The following is a 17,722-nucleotide window of genomic DNA, read 5'->3' on the forward strand; positions in this document are numbered from 1 at the left end:
TTAAAAAAAAAGTGTGAGGGCTGGGAAGGTGGCTCAGTGGTAGAGCACTGGCCTTGCATGCATGAGGCCCTGGGTTCGATTCCTCAGCACCATATAAGCAAAAAGAAAAAAGCCGGAAGTGGGGCTGAGCGCTCACCCTGAGCTGGAGAGCTGAGGGACAGCGCCCAGGCCCAGAGTTCAGGCCCCACAACCAACAAAAAAAAAAAGAAAAAAGAAAAAAAGTGTGAACCCTTTTGCCTTAGTGTTAATTGCATGCAGGATAATTATTCCTCTGCTACTGACATTTCCCAGAAATGTCCTGGATTTTCCATATGCACACCAGAAGTTTTTATTGCTTACATAAAGTTATCTTATTGGCAGACTCAGTCAGATGTAAAGAAACTGAGCCCTTCCACTCCTGTCACATACATTTCAAGCACGTTTCCTATCTTTTGGTTTTGAAATATGGCTGTGGCTTTCATATGGATCATAATTTATTTTTGTTTAGATAATTCTATTAGCCTGTTTATGCATGACTTCACTCTTAGACACAAAGGTTACCCATTTGTCTTGGTAGTAATTTAATAGCTGTTCTTTGTGCTTCCTTCCTTGACCCAATTCCCCATAAAAATGTTACAGAGACACAAAGCAAATGAAAATTCACAGTAATCTCAGTAAGTTGTAATGACACCCAAATAACTGGCAATGCCTGAGAGGGTTTCCCAATAAGTGAGAGGTTGAATAATATGGCTGTCAGAACTCTACCAGCACAACTGCCATGAAATGCACAGACAGATGCTGGTCTGCAAAGCCTGATGGGTCACCGAAATGAAGATGTAGTGGGTGCAAACAGAAATAACTCTTTCTTGTGCTACAAGTGTGAATGATAGTAGGGCTTTCCCCATGTGTTTTAGAACCTGGTTCTATTCCCAGGAAAAAAAAATAATTTAAAACTCGAAAAGAAAGAACCCCCTCTCTGAGTCTACCAAAGCACTATAGATAGGGGAAACTCTTTGAATGTTTGCCCTGAAGTTGACCCCTCTCACAGTTACTGGGTAACAATCCAATCCTCATCTAGAGTCCCTATCAGAAATGACTTTATTTTTAAAGAGCAAAAATTTTATCTGTACTTTACTGGGGTTTGAAGTACTCTTCTGTGATGTCATTGACCTGAGACTCTGTGCCATAATCCCTGTGCAAACAACCACTTTAAAGGATAGCAGAGACCTAACTGTACTCCTCATTTTTCTGTTATCAATCTTAAGGAGGTTTCTTTGGTGCTCAGCATAAAAGGCCTCCAACACCTTCACACGTACAGGTGCATACAAGTGCATCAGGATGGCTTGTTTCAAAGGCCTTGGTAAATTGGCAAATTGCACAGACCAGGCCATGGTGGATGAGAGCAGACTCCAGCACCTGTTGTAATGAAGTATTAATGCCAATCACTGTAGAAGCAATACCTTCCTGAGCCCTGGTACTACATGTGGGAAAAGCAAAATCATTTTTTGGGTCATTATTATCATTTTATTATCTTTATGTGCTTGTACAAAGGAGTTACAACCAACATGTTAGTTTATGAGTACCACGAATCTTGATCAGTGTGACCCCTTTGTCAGTCTCACCCATCTTTCCCAACCCCACTCAGACTCTCATTGTTCCTAGTGCCATTTTAACATATATACATTGAATATTTTGGCTGCATTCTCCCACTCATGAAGCCAAATCTTGAGAACACCTGGGCCTCCATCCCTGCAGGAATTAGATTCTGTCCCTATCCCTGCTAATGCTAAGTGTTCAGAGTTGGGCATCACCCACTTCTTTGTCTATTTGCCTAAGTCTGAAAGATCAGCTCCTGTTCCAAACAAGGGATACAGGTGGACCCATTGCAACAATGAGATGTACCATTGCCATCACCCACTTCTTTGTCTATTTGCCTAAGTCTGAAAGATCAGCTCCTGTTCCAAACAAGGGATACAGGTAGACCCATTGCTACAATGAGATGTACAAGTCCTTATGTCGAAAACGAACTTTACAACTTTGGTGGGGGGGGAAAGGATTGGGTAGGGGGGTGTGGGGAGGATGGGAAGGGATTGAAAGGAGAAACAAAGGAGGAGGCTACAATGCTTGATAAGGAATGTAGTCATTATCTTGCCCATGTAATTGTAACCCCTCTGTACAGTATTTTCACAATTAAAAAAAGACTCTGCAGGCAGAATTTCTGTCTTCTTGGTAGAGCATCCCCCAAGAAGATAGATGGTGTGGGTTCAAAACCTTTCACCACTAGGTCAAAAAAATCTGTTTAAATAATGCCCATGCTGTCTATTAGAACTCTAGATTTATTGATTTCATTTGAGTTCAGGTTAATTTATTTTGACCTACATTTCCCCATTTCTTCAGTCTTCACTCTGGGTAAACACTTCTATTCAATTCTATGCTATTAGCTTTTAAAATATTCTACACAGTAGTGAAAACATGCAGTATTTGTGTCTATATTGCCTATTTCACCTAGATTACTTTGGTGATGTTTATCCATGTTGCTCAAAATGACACCATCTACTTTTTCAAGTACTAAGGAATATTCCATTCTGTCTATGTGTGTCTGCACAACAATATCTTTATGGATCGATCTGCTAAGGGATATTTTATTTTTTGTTGCCAAGAGTTCCCATGACTGCAGTCCTGTGTACTGCTTTCCATAGGAGTTATTCCCTTGGCTCAAAGTGTAAAAGGGAACACTGTGTATGTGTACAAGGTCTGCACAGGAAAAAGCTGGAAACTCAGTTTATATTTTTATATTATGAATATAGTTTTATTTTAATATATTGTACAACATTTACCTAATTTCTAGGGGTCTTAAGGTATTTTTTTCTGGCAAACAAGCAATTAAGAATCAGGAAATGTGCAAGTAGTGGCAAAGTTGATGTGAAAGTACGAGATGCCAGGGAAACTGAGGAAAGCCTCTTAACAAGTCTCCGGTTGGTTCAACCCCCCAACTAAAGCTCCACCCTGTGAAGGTTGCCTTATGGCATATGAGGTCTTATCTACCTGTTTCTCAGGAAAGGAGGAGGAGGAGGAGAATGGAAAGGAGCAGGTGGAGTTGAAGGAGGAGGAAAAGGAGGTGAAACAGGAGGAGCAGAGTAAGCAGTGAGACCTAAATTGGCAGCCTGCTATATAGGCTATATGATGATGGTGATCCCCAATTTATATCTCTTGGGTGAATCTCAGCTCTTCTATCATCTCTGTTTCAAGATAAATGTACAAAGACCACCAAGATAATCTGTGTACAATGATACATAAAGGCGGTGGGCATCATCAGAAAGTTCTGATCAGGTAAGATTCACTTAAGACAATGTGTCAACCATAAAGAGAGGATCTACTTTTAAACAAGCACCAGTTACTGAGAGCAGAATATATTTAAAACTTCACCAACAGAGAGCTGGGCTAAATAGACCTCAGAACCCTCCCTAGATGCTCCTTTATCTATTTAAGAACTTCTAAGGAGAATGAGTCATATTTAGGAGTATTTGTGCCTGGATAGAGTATGGATTGGGTCCTGCAGTGGAGGGGGATAATGGATTCATTTATTGATTGGAGGTCCTGATCCAGCCTCCACTCACTAGACCCCTGTCTTAATTTTTAGCCAAGGATAGGGATGTTGTAAGGGCTAGAGTATTCAGTGAGGACACTCCATGTTTTAATACATTTATACTGGGAAACTCAGCCTCCCATGGCTACTGCCTTTGATGTGGGAAATGGGAATGATCCCAGAGGTGTATTCTTTGAGCTGTTGCCTTTCAGGGCTCTCCACAGTGTTTGTTTGCCTAGACACACAAAAGTGTTTATTTGGGGTTCTATTAAAGCAAGGCAACAGTACTCTTCAGAGGACCAAAGCAACTTAACCTGTAGCTGGGAGAAAAAGTCTTTCCTAATAAAGGCCTACCAGAAATGAGTGACAGAAGTGGAGATCTCTCCATAAGAAATTCAGAGGTAGCCGGGCGCTGGTGGCTCACGCCTGTAATCCGAGCTACTCAGGAGGCTGAGATCTGAGGACCGTGGTTCAAAGCCAGCCCGGGTAGGAGAGACTGTGAGACTCCTATCTACAATAAACCACCAGAAAACCGGAAGTGGCGCCGTAGCTCAAGTGGTAGAGCACTGGCCTTGAGCTGAAGAGCTGAGGGATAGCGCCCAGGCCCAGAGTTCAAGCCCCACGACCGACCAAAAAAAAAAAAAATCCAGAGGTTTGGGGCTAGTTTTTTGGAGATAAAAGTCTCATAGACTTTCCTGCCCAGGCTGGCTTCAAACTATGATCCCCAGATCTCAGCCTCCTGAGTAGGTAGGATTACAGGCATCAGCCACCAGTTCCTGGCTCAACATTAAGCATTTTAAATAGAGACTCGCAACACAACAAATCAAAGAAAGGTTGGACAAATGGGATTGCATAAAGTTGCAGAGCTTCTGCATGGCAAAAGACATAGCTAGCAAGACCAATAGAAAGCCCACGGATTGGGAGAAGATCTTTACTAGCCATACAACGGACAAGGGTCTCATATCTAAAATATACTTGGAACTCAAAAAATTAAACCCCCCAACAACAAATCCTCAAAGAAACAACTGCTCAATAAATAAGTGGGCGAAAGACTTAAAGAGAAACTTCTCTGAAGAAGCAAGAAGGATGGCCAATAGACACATGAAGAAATGCTCAACATCCCTAGCCATAAAAGAAATGCAAATCCAAACAACATTGAGATACCACCTCACTCCAGTTAGAATGGCAAAAATCAAGAACTCTAACAACAACAGATGCTGGAGGGGATGTGGACAGAAGGGAACCTTACTTCATTGTTGGTGGGAATGTAAACTTGTTCAACCACTTTGGAAAGCAGTATGGAGGTTCCTCAAAAGACTTCACATAGAACTCCCCTATGACCCAGCAATCCCACTTTTGGGCATTTACCCAAATGTTTACAAACAAGACCACACTAAAGCTACCAGCACAGCTATGTTTATTGCAGCATTATTTACCATAGCTAAGATATGGAACCAACCCAGATGCCCCTCAGTAGATGAATGGATCAAGAAAATGTGGTATATATACACAATGGAATTCTATGCCTCCATCAGAAAGAATTATATTAAGTTAAATAAGCCAGGCCCAAAGAAACATAGGTCCCATGGTTTCCCTTATTTGCAATATCTAGTATATGTATGAGTCAAGCGGAAAAGGTCAGATAATGTGATGTTAGGAAAATGAACCCTTAGATATGTATTTTAATGTTTTTTTCTTTCGTGCATGTGTTTCTAATGCATTTATAAGATTATTTCTTTGTTGCTTTGTATGTCCCTCCCCCACAGTATAACCCCTGCTTTCACTATATTTGATGTCAGTATAACTTGTGGAGGAGATGGGGAAAAACAAGTCGTTTAAGGATACAGGTAGACCTGTTGCAACAATGAGAAGTACAAGTTGTCATGTCCAAAAGGAGCTTTACAACGTCGGTGGGGGGGAGGGAGGGAGGGGAGGAGAAGGATTGGGATTGGGGGGGAGGGGGGAGGCTGGGAAGGGATGTGAAGGGTAAACAAAGGAGGAGGCTGCAATGCTTGTTAAGAAATGTACGCATTATCCTGCCCATGTAATTGTAACCCCTCTGTACAGTATGTTCACAAATAAAATAAAATAAAATTTAAAAAAAAATTAAGCATTTTAATATCAATACGTTGTTCCTTTATGTAGTATTTTAGGGTCAGATTCAGTGTGGGCATTATTTTACTCAAAGCAATCCCATCAGGTTTGGAAGGCTTATCCCTATTCGCTGCCACCTGAGGTGCAGAGCAGTTTATTCAAAGTCACATAGTTAGCTTGATCTTTAATTAAGGCTTTTGATTTTTGAAATGCCCTCATGGCATATAGTTGATCATTGGTCTTGAAGTCAGGGCCTTAATGCTGTCCCTGAACTTTTTCTCTCAAGGCTCATACCCTACCACTTTACACCACAGTACCACTTCCGGTTTCCTGGTGAATAATCAGAGATAATAGTCTCACAGTTTCCTGACCAGTCTGGCTTTGAACCGCAATCCTCAGACCTCCGCCTCCTGCATAGCTAGTATTACAAACATGAGCCTGTTTAAATCCTTAGGAAAACTAGCTCATACTCCAACAAAAGAACTACCAAAAACTTGTGCATGAAAGTGTAGGGGGAGGTCAAGGAATAGACCAATGAAATGAGGGAGAATGCATTTATACTATTTGGTGAATATCTTATGAATTTAAAAAAATTGAGAGGAGGGCTACGGTTGGGAGAGAGGGAGAATGATGTAAAGGGTTACATCAATCAAGATGCACTGTACTTATACACTGAATTTTTGAATGGAGAAAAATAAATGTAACAGAACATCATTAGAGTGTCAGTTCTTCAGTCCTGGTTGCAGGCATGATTTTAGGGCCACACCCTCCCAGTGACTCTAACAGAAGACCATTCATCAAGGACTTTTATCCAAGGCACAAAAGTTCAGTATCCACCATGATAAATGCTGACATGGAGGCAGTAGATGCTGGAAATCAGGTAGAACTGGAGGAAATACCACAACTTACTAATTAAGTGTTGGAACTCTCACACACTTGAAGATCTCTCTGCAAGAATAGAGGCAGTTAAGGTAGAAAATCTGAAACTAAAATTTAAAAAACCAAATTCTTGGAAAATATATAGAAAACCTCATTTTAGTTTTGAGTATTTTCCTAATAACGGACACAAAAACAAAAGAAATAAGGGATTGTTTTCCTTCTGTTCTATGGAGATATTCTCTCTCTTTCTTTATCTCCCACTTTCCCTGTGTCTCTTTCTCCTCTCTTCCTGTCCTTCTCCCCTTTCCTCCTTCCATACTCTCTCTCTTCCCCCTTTAAAACTTGGGTAGAACACAAAACTTACAGTACTTTTGTTTGTGGCTTCATTAAAAATGTATGAAGATAATGTCAAATCCATGCAAGGTGAGCTTATTCACAAGAGACTTCCATGAGATAGTTAAGAAAATATGCAGAAGTAGAGACTTTATTAATAGAATTGAAGATGTTTACAAAACTTGAAGATGCATATTTTACTTAGTAAAATAGTCAAGAAAATATGGCCTGTAGACGATGCTGCTGTTGGAGGATCGCCACCCAGAGCATCTAAGGTGGTGAATAATAGCTCTTCAAGTTTACAATAAATAATGGCCTCTAAAAAAAACTACATTGCAAAAAATGAGAAAGAAACAGAATGGAAAGAGTAAAAAAGTTGAAGAAGCAGAGCCTGAAGAATTTGTTGTGGTAAAAGTACTGGACCAACTTGTAGTAAATGGGAAGGTAGAATATTTCCTGAAGTGAAAGGGATTTACAGATGCTGATAATACTTGGGAACCTGAAGAAAATTTAGATTGTCCAGAATTAATTGAAGTACTTCCTAATTCTCAAAAAGCTGGTAAAGAAAAGGATGGTTAAAAAAAAAGAAAGAAAGAAAATCCTTATTGGACAGTGAATTTGATCATAGCAATCAAAGAAGAAAAGAGATACTGCTGACAAACCGAGGAGCTTTGCCAGGGGTCTAGATCCTGAAAGAATAATTGGTACCACAGACAGCAGTGAAAAATTGATGTTTCTCATGAAACGGAAAGATTCAGATGAAGCTGATGGTTCTGGCAAAAGAGGCGAATATGAAATGCCCTCAGATTGTAATTGCTTTTTATCAAGAGAAACTAGCTTGGAATTCTTGTCCAGAAGATGCTCAATAATTGTTTGCACTCTTTTTATATATATTTATACATATATATATATATATATATATATATAATCTTAGTCTTGGCTTTTGAATTAATGGTGTGAAACAATAACTACATTCTAAAGAAAATAAAGTTTGATAATGGTTTTGAAAGTAGTTTGGGGGAAATTGTTGAGTTTATCGGGTTTTTTCCTCAATAGCACGAGTTACTTTGAACATATATAATAAAGTGTCTCTGTAGTTGTTTCCTTTATGAGAAAATAATATTTAATACCGTGGCATATTTCCTCTGCACTCTGGAACAAGTTGTGTGTTCTTTTATATTAGGCGATTTTTTTGGTCATTAATCAAAACAACTTGTCTTTAACTGCTATATTGAAGGATCTTCCTGAATTTTTTGTTTGTGTGTAAACAAAATATGAAGGTAGTCTTTTATTTCAGAGATTTTGCTTGCATATATAGGTAAATGATGTATAACTGAGTTACTTCCCTGGCCCTTGGTTTAGTTTTTTGTTGTTGTTGGTTTTTTGAGACAGGGTCACTAGGCTGTTCAGGTTGGCCTTGAACTTACTATATAGTTTAGTTTGCTAGAAGTGTTTAACCAATTTCGCCAGCACTATTACTGAAGAGGCTGTCTTTCTTCTATTCTATTTCTTTAGCTCCCTTGTCAAAGATTAGGTGGTTATAGGTATAACCCCTGTTTTCACTGTATTTGATGTTGGTATAATTTGTGGAGGGGAAGGTAAAAAACAAATTGTTTAAATAGGTCTGTGGGTTCTTTTCTGGGAATTCAGTCCTATTGCATTGTTCCTCACTCAGGTCTATTCTTGTGCCAGTACCAAGCTGTTTTGATTATTATGGCTTTAAAGTACAGTTTGGAATTTGGAATTGATATTCCTCCAGCACATTTCTTTCTACTAAGAATTGTTTTTGCTATTCGGGGTCTTTTATTGTTCCATATAAATTTTTGGATTGCTTCTTCTATTTCATTGAAGAATGAGGTTGGGATATTGATAGGTATCGCATTGAATTTGTAGACAGCCTTTGGCAGTATTGCCATTTTCACGATGTTAATCTTCCCAATCCAGGAGCATGGGAGGTTTTCCCACTTAGTTCTGCTTTAATTTCCTTTTTTAGGTTTTTAAAGATTTCGTCATAGAGGTCCTTTACCTTTCTGGTTAAGTTAACTCCTAAGTATTTTATTTTTTGTGGGGCTATTACAAAAGGGTTGCTTTCCTAATTTCAGCGATGCTCTTTTCGTTATTGGCATACAAGAAAGCTATTGATTTCTGAGGTTTAATTTTATACCCTGCTACTTTGCCAAATTTTCCGATCAGCTCAAATAACTTGGGAGCAGAGTCCAAGGGGTTCTTTAAATACAAGATCATGTCATCTGCAAAGAGGGAGAGTTTTACTTCATCTTTCCCAATTTGGATCCCTTTCATGTTTGCATCTTGTCTTATTGCTGTAGCTAGGCATTCTAATACTAGAGCCTCCACTTTTGGAAAAGGGGGAAGTGTCATTCATTACGTAGCCTGAACCTGCATTTACACACCAGGACTATGTATTACTACAAGGCAGTTCATTATTTCATATTGAGCCAGAATGTAGTAAACTAGAGGTTATAAATTTAGTAATTTGGACCAGTGATTTCATTGGTAATACTTTGAGGTTGACCACTGACTTAACCCTTCTGTGTGCCATTTGCTTCAAATTCACAAGATTCCTAAAGGTATCTCCAGACCCCATGGATAGACACAAGTTGCTACTGAGAATTTTCATGATGCAATTCTAAAATGTTGTTGTTCAGTTGTTTTACTGCTCTGCATCCCTGTGGCTATTGGTTTGTTTCAGTTTTCTGACTTGCTGATTAACATATTAACATCAGATTCAGGCTGGTTGCTATGCTCTGACAGATAATGTGAACCCATCTTCAAAAGGGTGATAAAATCATGAATGTACTTTTTGCAGACACTGAGGCAAGGCCTGCTGCTGTTGTTGCTGCTACAGATTGTAGTATGCAGCTATTTAGTATTGTTGCTGGTATTGTTTGCTCTGGAAGGGCTGTTATTATGCTTGGCAAGCTCAGGTTGGCTTACAATAAGCTGTATCTCTTCCATCTTTTTACCTCTTTGGTAGTGGTTCTTCCAATTCTCTCATGTGTGTGATGTACATGAGCAAGTGGAGCAAGATGAGTGAGGCTTACAAGCCTCTAGCCCTCTACAATACAGAACAAGGGAGTTCAAATCCCATGACTGACAAAAAAAATGTTCGATGCATATCCTATGAAGTTAAGAAAAATGAGTGGAGAGGTTCGGAGGGATTGGGGAGAAAGATAGAAGGGGTAACGCTGATCACAATATACTGTTTTTATGACTGCGTTTGTTCAATGGTAACTCCTTTGTACAACTACTTAAAGATAATTAAAAATATAATTAAAAATAAACCAAGAAAGATTATTACAAAATAACCTCTTTTGAAAGTACTTACTGTTATTTAAACATTTAACAATGTCCAAGATGGGTATTCCAGAAGAGTAAAGAGGGCAAAGGGTGTGCAGACAACTTTCTCCATCCTCGTGCCACAAATAGTGACACAATCCAGTGAAATAATACCATAATTGAACAAGTAAAGTCAATGAGGTATGTGATGCTAATGCATCTTAAATTATATTGTTTTAAAACATATACATATATAGATATAGATATGTACATATATGACATAATTATAGCTATAGCACAGTTTGGGAGGAGGAAGAAAAGGGCAAGGGAATGATGGAGAGTGAATCATATCAAAATACAAGTGAAGATGGCGAAAGTAAACTAATTGAAATCTGTTGAGTAGTAGAGGGGTAAGGAGGACATGGAAAGACAGCACTAGAGCAACTTGATCCAAGTAAATTATTCAGTATATATGTAGTGAATGGCATGGGGGAAGTCTCTTTTCATTACGAACATAGACTAAATAAAATGAATGTACAGCAGGTTCTATAGGAGGAGGGATATCAGTGGGTGGTGAGAGAGAGTGATAGATGTTGAATATGGTCAAAGTACTGTGTATAGTATACATACACGAATATACAATAATGAAAGGATAATTAAGAATGGGTAGGGGTATGAGGGAAAATGTGTGAACAACAAAGTTTTATCAATAGACATTTCACTATTGTATTCTCAAGTGAAACCCCTCATAGGAACAATATGTGCTCATTCAAAGCTACATGGTATGAAAAATGTCCTTTTTCTAAAGATATATTTATTGTAAATATAATGTACAGAGAGGTTATAGTTACATGCATAAGGTAATAAGTGCATTTCCTATAGCATTGTTACCCCCTCCTTGTTTTGCCCCATCATCCCTTCCCTCCCCCCCTCCCCAACTCCTCCCTCCCCCCACCCAAAGTTGTAAAGTTTGTTTTCAACACAGTGTCTTATACATCTCATTGTTACAATGGGTCAACCTGTATCCTTATTTCAGCTTTTTGTTATCTCCCTTCCCCTCCCCAAATTAGAAAAATGTATATACAAGATGCAGAACACCAGAATCAAATTCAGTGAAAATGGGGGTGAGATCATGGGGGAAGAATATACAAAAGAAACAAAAAAATTACATAGTACATTATAAGTACATTGAAAACAACAGCATTAGCCTGGCACCAGTGGCTCACACCTGTAATCCAAGCTACTCAGTAGGCAGAGATCTGAGGATCGTGGTTCAAAGCCACCCGGGCAGGAAAAGTCCATGAGACTCTTATCTCCAATTAACCACTCAGAAAACCAGAAGTGGCCCAGTGGCTCAAGTGGTAGAGCCTTGAGCTGAATTGCTGGGGGACAACACCCAGGCCCAGAGTTTAAGCCCCATGACCAACAACAACAATAACAACAACAACAAAAAAAAACCCAGCAACAAAGCAACAAAGATAAAACCTCTTGTATCCCTATCTTGGGGTTGATTTTGCTTAGCATCATCTTATATGGTCACATGTACATAGTTTTTGACCTTTTCTGCTTGTCCTAGACATATACTAGTTATTGCAGATAAGAGAAACGATCGGAACTATGGTCCTTTGGGACTGGCTTACTTCAATTAATATAATTTTTTTCCAAGGAAAAATGTCCTTTAAAACTATATACCCATTTCACAGCTAAGGACTGAACTCGGCCTTGGCATCTAAGGTCTTAGGGAGTGGGGAAGTGAGGATTGCTTATATCCTATCATTTCCCAGGTTATATGTCCCTTGGATAAATTAAGTCCTAATAAAGTATCCTGAGTTTTGCATAATTGGACTTTTTCTTGAGGCACTTTATTAGCGCCCCCCCCCAGCCAAGAAATTGTGAGAAAACTCAGTAGCCCACCTCCTCCATGGGAGGGCAGAGGCCAGATCATCTACATATTGTAATAAAGCTGTCTGGGGATAGGTTCACTCAGCTAGATCCTGTGCCAGGGCCAATCTAAATAGATGAGGCCTATCCCAGATCCCTAGGGAAGAACTGTCTAGGTAACAGTTCCAGTCTTTCAAGTGGGATCTTCAAAGGCAAGTAAAAGACTGATGATCCAAAAAGTCATCTTTGAGGTCCCAGCTAGAATAGGGGGTGGTATTTGTGCTAGGAGACTGTACAGATTGGGGACTATGGGATAGAAGAGGGTGGGCCCCTTATTTATTAATTGGAGGTCTTAGATTAACTTCTACTTATGGAGTCCTTTTGTTCACTGCCAGGTTAGGTAGGTGTATTCTAAGGTCTAGAGCATTTAGCTAGGAGTTCCTGCTGTTTTAGTCCCTCTGGGTACTACCTCTGATGTGGGAAATGGGAAGGATCCCTGAGGTGTATTTGTGTTGCTTCTCTGGGCCCTCCCAGCTTTTACACCAGCTGGCCAAAGACTATTCCATTAGGGGAAGACAATAGTACTTCTCAGGTAGTAAATGTAATTAACCTGCAATTGGAACAAAAGATCTCTTCCTAACAAAAGGGCATGAGTTTCTAGTAGTATCAGGAATGAATGGCATAAGTAGAGATCTCCTCCGGAGGAAGCCAGGGGCTGAGTAAAATAAGATTCTAAGGGGCTCACCTGATATGCCCAGAATGGTGATTTATTGGGAGACCTGGGTCCAGGAGAAAAGGGGATGGCCAAAAAATATGCTCCATTGTCAATCAAAAATCTGATTTTCCATTTTTCTAATATTGTCACAGCCCAGGAGTACTCCGCCCTGTGGACTTCAACTATGGGAGCTTGAATAGGAAGCCTCCGGATTCACCATGGCCCTCTTGAAGATCATGCCAACACCTCATGGTGAGCTGAGGGTTTCATGTACTCCAATGATCTCTTTTATAGTGGGGCAGGATACTGAGGGTGCTTTTGCCTCTTGGGGCTTTCCCCCTTCCAGTGGTACTCTAGTCCACAGTAAACATTCCCATGAATCAAGGCTTGTCCTAATTGGGGTTCCCTGAACGGCTGAGATAACTACTTCCTGCTGTTTCTGCCCTCTTTTCTCCTTTTCCAGGTCTCTGTCATAATATACAAGGAAAGCCACTTGGACTAATTGGCCCAAGATCTTGCCTCCCCTCCATAATCAACTTTTGATGTTCCTACAAATGTCAGGGGCTGACTGACTTGGAAGTTTATCTTTAAAGATGATCTCTTCCTGTGTTCCTAGTTGCAAATTGATAGGTTTTGGTATAACATATTTTAGGGTTTGTAAAAAGGCTGCTGGGGGTTTAGTTCCTCCTTCATAGACAGCCAGCTGGGAATAATTAAGTGGGTCTACTTTGGCCCTCTTCAATAACCTGAGGATGCTATGTATGAAATAGTTTCTCTCCCAAGGGAGGCAATTGTCTACAGGGTCTCATTGGGGTTAGTTTTTAAGTATTGTCTGGTCTCCTGTAGGACTCTCATTCCTCTGTCTCGCAGTCCTGCCCACGGCAGTGGGATAGTTGCTTCCTACTCCTACCACCTGATTCCATACCCTCTGTTTCCCCAGAGAAGACAAGAGTCTGATTAAGCAGTAACATAATGTCTTTCCAGGCTAGATCATACACACACCTGGGTTAGTTATTGGAAAGTGTGAGCATAATGGTCAGGGCTATCAATATAGTTTTCAAAATCCTTTTTTAACCTGTTTTGACTCACTCCAAGAAAAGGGGGGCACCAAGGAGTTTGTCTCCTAATTCTCCCCCAGGCAGAATGGGAACATTCCTGAATACGGCTTCCTGATCCTTTCTCCCAGATTTCCTTTCTTTTCTGCCTTGGGGAGCAGTGGGGATTAGGTTATAAACTCCAGGAGGCTGATAAGAGTCATCTCCTAATCCTGCTAGGGAGGATCAAGGGGAGTCTGGAGTTACTTAGGTTTAGAGCTGGTCTCCAGTCCAAGGGAGGAGCCCTGGGAGAGCTGGAAAGCCACTCAGGACTGTCTGTCCAACCTGCAGTCGTCCATGCACTCAGGAAAATATGTTAGGTAGGAGAAGAGTGGGCCACAGGGCACCTGTGTCCATTTTCCCTCCCACTTATAAAAAAGGTCTAGTAAAAGTACAGTATTATAATTGATTCTGAAATCCTTAGGCCAACTCTTCTCATCTCCTGGGGTTATTTAGACCAAGCTTCAGTGCAGCAAAATACGAAGGATTTTGTTCTTAAGCTTTGAGGGTCCAGGTCCCTCCAATGTCTCAGCGAACATGTTAGGGGAGATTGTACTGGGAACTTAGAGGAACTGGCGCCCACCAGTAGATAAAAGACAAAAGGGATTCCTAAGTCAAGGCCCCAATTTCAGACCTCTCTGTCGTGGGTACTGACAGGCTTTGCTGGGGGAAGCCTTCTCCCCCTAGTAGACCCAACATTTCCAGAGCCAGGAGTCAGAGTTTAGACAAGATCTATCTGACTTTGGGCCTCCCAAGTCAGCATGACCTTGCCAAGATTCCTAATTTCTTTATATCCCAAGTATGTTTGCTCCTTCCCATGATAAAAAGCACTGAGTTTCTATCTAGCTGCCTGGTGAAGAGGCAGGAGAGGAGTTGCCAGGGCAGTACAGCTGAGGGACCATTCATCAGCCCCTCAAGCTATTGTCCTATGCCCAAGGCTATCATTGCCCCCTAAAGGGGAATCCATTTGAAAAGGGAGCTAAGGCTTGATCCTCCTGGGGGGCCAATTGCATGTTACCAATAAGGGAGAAGCCATGTAAGCACCAACACAGGGACTGCCTCTGGGTCCTCAACTGCTCAGATATATTTCTGAGTTCAAGTTGACACTACAGGAATAGGGAGATATGACGGAGGAGGGCCTGACTTCCAAGCCTCCCCTCTTCTTTTTTTTTATTTATTTTTTTGTCGTTCGTGGGGCTTGAACTCTGGGCCTGGGCGTTGTCCCTCAGCTCTTCAGCTCAAGGCGAGCGCTCTACCACTTGAGCTACAGCGCCACTTCCCCTGCCCTCTTCTTAAGAAGGCCAAACCAATCAAAGGAAGGTTGACAGGAGCAGCAGAGTCCTTGCCACCTCCTGTATGGAGCCACCAGAGCCTGAATATCCCAGGGAGGGAGTGAAAGTCTCCACAGAGAATAAAGATATCCCACCTCTGTCTAGGAGCAATAGGGAATGCATCAGCTCATGACAAAGAAAAGACTCTATGTCTGGGGGTTCCGTCATGATTCTTGTGGCCAGGGGACTCCCAAAGAAGAGACAGATAAAGGCCCCAGACATACCAATGGTTACTCTCTAGGGGTTCCCCTCACTTGGTTTTGAGGGGCTACAGTGACCTTTAGTGGTTTGTTTTAGAATCTCTTAAATCCCAGAAGTGCACTCAAAGATGATACCATCTAGGGGCCTTGGTTTCTTTCTCTCCACCAATTAAGAAATTATGTATCAGGTAATGGAAGCAGAGACAAAGTTTATTTGAAAGTGAGGAACAGATGCCAGGGTAAAATGAGGAAAAGTTTCTTATGCATTAATAGGTTGGTATAAGCCACAACCCAGACTGAGGACTGGGAGAGCCGCCTAATGCCACATGAGGACTTTTCTACCTGTTTCCAGTCAAGGGGGAAGGGAGGAAGAAGGCAGGAGTATGACCAGGACAGCACAGATTTCTCTGTGTAAGAGGTTAAAAAGTAGGGTCCAGAGCTGGGAAGGTGGCTCAGTGGTAAAGCGCTTGCCTTGCATGCCTGAGGCCCTGGGTTCGATTCCTCAGCACCACATAAGCAAAAAAAGAAAAAAGCCGGAAGTGGCACTGTGGTTCAAGTGTAGAGCACTAGCCTTGAGCTGAAGAGCTGAGGGACAGCGCCCAGGCCCACAGTTCAGGCCCCACGACTGGGACCCCCTCCCAAAAAGAAAAAAAAGAAGTAGGGTCCAGAAATTGGAAAGCATTTGCAGTTCTCATGGGGTCTATGTTTTATAGTCCTTTGGGCATGTCTCAGCTGTTCTGGCATGGGATTGGTTCATTATCCCCTTTAGCCCAAGGAGGATGGAGCCTATCCCCTAGATTCGACTGCTTCAGAGTCCTCAGGGCTTATCTTATTTTCCCTGAGTCCTCAGGAAGAAGAGGACCTATTATTTCCATGAGCTATCTCCTCCTGCTATGGTTGCCCAGAAAAGGAGGGATGTCACCTCCACCTGGCTGTCACTACCCCTGGGATATCCACGTCACCTATACCAAGTCCCTGTTTCTTCCTGTCAGCCTCATCTTTTCCCTTTCGCCTTTCCCCGTTCTCTTTAAAGGGCCTCTCTTTCCCCTGCCTGAACCATGATCCTCCTATTTATGTTTCCTTCAAAAAAATGTCATCACCCAGCTCTGGGTTGAAATGGGGTCTCAAGAACTGCTTCTGTTCTGGCTGACCTTGAGGCCTGATCCTTCAGATCTCAACCTCCTTATTGGAGTGTGTGTGTGTGTGTGTGTGTGTGTGTGTGTGTGTGTGTGTGTGCGTGTGTGTGTGTGTGTGTGTGTGCCAGATCTCAACCTCCTTATTGTAGTGTGTGTGTGTGTGTGTGTATGTGTGTGTGTGCCAGATCTCAACCTCCTTATTGTAGTGTGTGTGTGTGTGTGTGTGTGTGTGTGTGTGTGTGTGTGTGTGCGCCAGACCTGGGGCTTGACCCCACGTCCCATGAACTGTCTGAGAGCCTTTCTGCTCAAGGCAACCCTTCTACAACTTGAGCGAAAGCTATACTTCTAGCTTTGGGGTGGTTTATTGGAGTTGAGTCCTATGGTCCCACCTGACCAGGCTGGATTTGAACTACAATTCTCAGATTTCAGCCTCCTGGCTAGCTAGGATTAACATGGGTGAGCCACTGGGTACCCAGCTCTGATTGTATAATTTTAAATATATTTTCCAAAGTATATTTAGCATATAGAAAGCAAAAACTTATTGCTCTTTCTGGCCTTGAACCATGGTCATCCTGATCTCAGCTTTCTAGTTGTATTATTTTTAATATATTTCCAGAAGTATATTGTGCTAACAAGTGTGAACACTTGTATCTTAGTGTGAATCAACACTGCCCTTTGCTTTTGAAATACGCTTATGGCTTTCATAGGAATAGATGATTTTATTATTATATAGCCAATTCTATTTGCTTTTTCATGCATAAACTCCACTCTTTTGCACAAAATTAAAAAAGATTTTGTAACCCACCTATCCTGTTACTAATTTTATGGCAGTTCTTTTTTGGGGGGTTCAGGGTCTGTTGTGGGGTTTGATCTCAGGGCCTGGCACTATCCTTGAACTCTCTATCTCAAAGCTAGCACTCTAACACTTTGAGCTGCACAGCCACTTCCAGTTTTAGAGTGGTTAATTGGAGATAAGAGTCTCACAGGGACTTTTCTCTGCCCCAGCTGGCTTCGAACCATGATCCTCAGATAAGAGCCTCCGCTGTAGCTAGGATTACAGGCATGAGCCACCGGTGCCTGGCTATGGCAGTTCTTTATACTTCTAATCCTCAATTCCTCACTAAAATGCTGTGAAGACACAATGAAATGAAAATTCATAGTACCCCAGAGAGTTAACCATGACCTTTAACTGACTAG

General features: G+C 41.4%; 1 long non-coding RNA gene and 1 pseudogene across 3 annotated transcripts in view; both read left to right on the forward strand.

Moving 5' to 3' along the window:
- Window positions 1-17,722, forward strand: part of LOC138840334 (uncharacterized) — a 245,295-nt gene that overhangs the window by 113,764 nt on the left and 113,809 nt on the right. For all 3 annotated transcript variants that reach the window (XR_011376069.1, XR_011376067.1, XR_011376068.1), the window contains exon 2: window positions 12,917-13,016. This is a non-coding gene — a long non-coding RNA (uncharacterized lncRNA). The remainder of the gene's footprint in view (window positions 1-12,916; window positions 13,017-17,722) is intronic.
- Window positions 7,184-7,740, forward strand: LOC138839599 (chromobox protein homolog 3 pseudogene; annotated as a pseudogene).

This window comes from Dipodomys merriami, unplaced genomic scaffold (assembly GCF_024711535.1).
Source record: "Dipodomys merriami isolate MVZ:Mamm:240054 unplaced genomic scaffold, mDipMer1.0.p SCAF_3, whole genome shotgun sequence".
NCBI classification, from domain to species: domain Eukaryota; kingdom Metazoa; phylum Chordata; class Mammalia; order Rodentia; family Heteromyidae; genus Dipodomys; species Dipodomys merriami.